The 3,757-nt window shown below is 27.1% G+C and overlaps 1 long non-coding RNA gene across 2 annotated transcripts in view; it reads left to right on the plus strand.

Moving 5' to 3' along the window:
* LOC123502276 overlaps positions 1-3,316 on the plus strand; it is a 3,550-nt gene extending 234 nt beyond the window's left edge. The window contains exons 1-2 of one of the 2 annotated variants that reach the window (XR_006673858.1): positions 1-217; positions 3,035-3,316. The exon at positions 1-217 is cut by the window's left edge and continues 234 nt beyond it. This is a non-coding gene — a long non-coding RNA (uncharacterized LOC123502276). The remainder of the gene's footprint in view (positions 218-3,034) is intronic. The other variant, XR_006673854.1, reaches the window with a different exon arrangement.
* Positions 3,317-3,757: the final 441 nt, after the last annotated feature.

The raw sequence follows: 3,757 nt of genomic DNA on the forward strand, positions 1-3,757 counted from the left end.
TGGCTCTTAAAACGCGTGTGTGTGTCTTTGTGCGTGTCTTTTGCTAATACGTACACACACGTACATGAGTGAGTTCTGTGTGCGTTTTTCCGGTGCTGTGTGCGTGTGCGTAAATGCGCGGCGTGTTTTTGCGTGTGTGCGTGCGTTTGTAGGCCTGTGAGTGTGTTTTTTGCGTGTGTTAGTGTGGATAAAGTCACTCACCCCGACAGCTGTGAGGGTGTGTGCGTGTGTGTGTGTGGCGGTTGCACGCGCACACACATAAAAGGAAGAGGAAGAGGAGGAGGAGGAGGAGGAGGAGGAGGAGGAAGATGTAGAAACTGGTAGAAAAAGGAGGAGGAAGAGGAGGAAGGAAGAAGAGAAGGAGGAGGAAGAGGAAGAACAAGGAGGAGGAGGAGGAGGAGGAGGAGGAGGAGCAAGAAAAATTATATAGACCTAAGGAAATTGAAAAAAGGAGATATATATTTGAAAATTTTAATGTATAGGCTTAGAATTTTTATTTAGACTAAGCATAATTGAAAAAAGTAAACACTGATACTATATAGGCCTAGAAACTTTATTTAGACCTAAGGAAATTGAAAAGAAATTGTAAAATCTCAGAAATTTTACTATATAGGCGTAGTTTTTTTATTTAGGCCTAAGAGAATTGAAAAAAATATCGAGATTCCCCCCGAAATTAATATATAGGCCTAGAATTAATTTAGACCTAAGGAAATTGAAAATGAAAATAGAAAATGTAACAAAATGTAGTATATAGGCCTAGAAACTTTATTTAGACCTAAGGAAATTGAAAGAAAAATCGAAAAATCTTGTAAATTTTTATATATAAGCCTACAAAATTTATTTAGACCTAAGCAAATTTAGAAAATGAAAAAAATATTGAAAATCATAATATATAGATATGAAAAAATATATAGACCTAAGGAAATTGGAAAAAAGCCAATTATTTGAAAATTTTACTATATAGGCCTGGAAATTTTTTTAGACCTAAGCATAATTAAAAAATAGGAAAAATCTTAGAAAATTTTACTATGTAGGCCTAGAAACTATTTAGACCTAAGGAAATTGAAAATAAATCGAAAAATCCTGTAAATTTTACTATATAGGCCTAGAAACTATTTAGACCTAAGGAAATTGAAAAAAATAGAAAAATCCTGGAAATTTTACTTTATAGGCCTAGAAACTATTTAGCCCTAAGGAAATTGAAAAAATAGAAAAATCCTGGAAATTTTACTATATAGTCCTAGAAAATTTATTTAGACTTAAACATAATTGAAAAATAGAACAAAAATCTTGGAAAATTTAGCTATTTAGGCTTAGAAACTTGATGTATACCTAAACAAATTGAAATTTTAATACATAGGCCTACAATTTTTATTTAGACCTAAGGAAATTGAAAAAAAGAATAATACTGGGAAATTTAGTATATAGGCCTAGAAACTTTATTTAGGTCTAAGTAAATTGAAAGATAGAAATAGCCCCAAATTTTTATATATAGGCCTATAATTTTTATTTAGACCTAAGCAATTTGAAAAAAATATATAAATACTGGGAAATTTTAATATATAAGCCTAGAAATTTTATGTAGGCCTAAGTAAATTTTTAAAGATGAAGAAATATTGGAAAATTTTGATAAATAAGCCTATAATTTAGACCTAAAGAAATTGAAAAAAAATTATCAAATTGTAGAAATTTCAATAAGTAGGCAGATAATTTGTATTTAGACCTAAACAAATAAAAAAACTAAATAATGTTAAATTTTGATATATAGGCCTAGAATTATTATTTAGACCTCAGCCAATTGATAAAAAGATGAATATTTGACAATTTTACTATATTGGCCTACAAACTTTATTTAGGCTTAAGCAAATAGATCAAAATATTCCCCTAAATATTGATATATAGGCCTAGAAAATTATTTGGATCTAAGGAAATTGAAAGGAAAAATAAGACGATCCGGAAATTTTTAAATATATGCCTACAATTAATTTAGGCTTAAGGAAATTGAAAAATGTAGAAAATTCAACAAAATTTAGTATTTAGGCATAGAAACTTTACTTAGGCCTAAGGAAATTGAAAAAAAATCGTAATATCCCAGAAATTTTGATATATAGGCCTAGAATATTTATTTTGACCTAAGCAAATTTAGAATTAGAAAAAAAATATCGAAAATTTTAATATGTAGGCCTGAAAAATATTTAGCCTAAGGAAATAGAAAGGAAAAAGTTGAATTTTTTAATATATAGGCCTAGAATTTTTATTTAGGCCTTAGGAAATTGAGAAAAGATATATATTTGAAATTTAGTATATTAGCCTAGATTTTTTTATTTAGGCCTAAGAAAATTGAAAAAAATACCAATCCTAGAAAATTTACTATATAGGCTTAGAGAATTAATTTAGACCTAAGGAAATTAAGAAAATAAATTTGAAATCCTGGAAAATTTACTATACAGGCCTATAATTTTTATTTACACATAAGGAATCTGTAAAAACTAAGAAATATTGAAAAAAAATAATAGATAGGCCTAGAAACTTTATTTAGACCTAAGCAATTTGAAAAAAAAATTGAAATCCCTGAAAATTTAGTATATAGGCCTATAATTTTTATTTAGACCTAAGCAAATTGAAAAAAAATGAAATTCCAGAAAATTTAGTATATAGGCCTAAAATTTTTATTTAGACCTAAGCAAAATGAGAAAAAATTGAAATCCCTGAAAATTTTGTATATAGGCCTAGAATTTATATATATAGACCTAAGCAAATTGAGAAAAAAATTGAAATTCCAGAAAATTTAGTATATAGGCCTAGAATTTTTATTTTAGACCTAAGCAAATTGAAAAAAAAATTAAATTCCAGAAAATTTAGTATATAGGCCTAGAATTTATATTTAGACCTAAGCAAATTGAGAAAAAAATTGAAATCCCTGAAAATTTAGTATATAGGCCTAGAATTTATATATAGACCTAAGCAAATTGAATACCGAGTGAAAACAAAGGAGAAAATTTTATTGTTATTAATTATTTTTGTGTTTTTACAGGAAAGTTAAAAATTATCAACAGAAAACGATCAATTATTGAAAAAAAAACGATAAATTTTGAACAGAAAACGAGAAATTATTGAAAAAACGATAAATTATTGAAAAAAAACGATCAATTACTGAAAAAAACGAGAAATTATTGAAAAAACGAGAAATTATTGAAAAAACGATAACTTATGAACAGAAAACGATAAATTATTGAAAAAAACGAAAATTTTTGAACAGAAAACGATAAATTATGAACAGAAAACGATAAATTATGAACAGAAAACGATAAATTATGAACAGAAAACGATAAATTATTGAAAAAAACGAGAAACTATTGAAAAAACGAGAAATTATTGAAAAAAAAAAAAAATAATGAAAATGAATGAGACCAAAAATAGTGAAAAAAGTGAAAAATTATGAACACTGAACGATAAAATATGAAAAAATCGCTGAATTATGGAAAAAAAAACGAAAATTTATGAGTAGAAAGTGAGGAATAAATAAATAAATAAATAAATAAATAAATAAATAATAATAAGAATAAGAACAATAGTCAATGAAAAACACACAAGATCAAAAGAAATCGCTCAACTACTGAACGAAACTAAGTGATACACCCAAACACAACAAAACACATTCAAAACACATCAAAACACAGCAAAACATCTTAAAACACCCCAAAACACACCCAAACACACCCAAAACACACACAAAATCACACCAAAACACCTTAAA

The sequence above is a fragment of the Portunus trituberculatus genome, chromosome 2 (genome assembly GCF_017591435.1).
Source record: "Portunus trituberculatus isolate SZX2019 chromosome 2, ASM1759143v1, whole genome shotgun sequence".
Classification (NCBI taxonomy): domain Eukaryota; kingdom Metazoa; phylum Arthropoda; class Malacostraca; order Decapoda; family Portunidae; genus Portunus; species Portunus trituberculatus.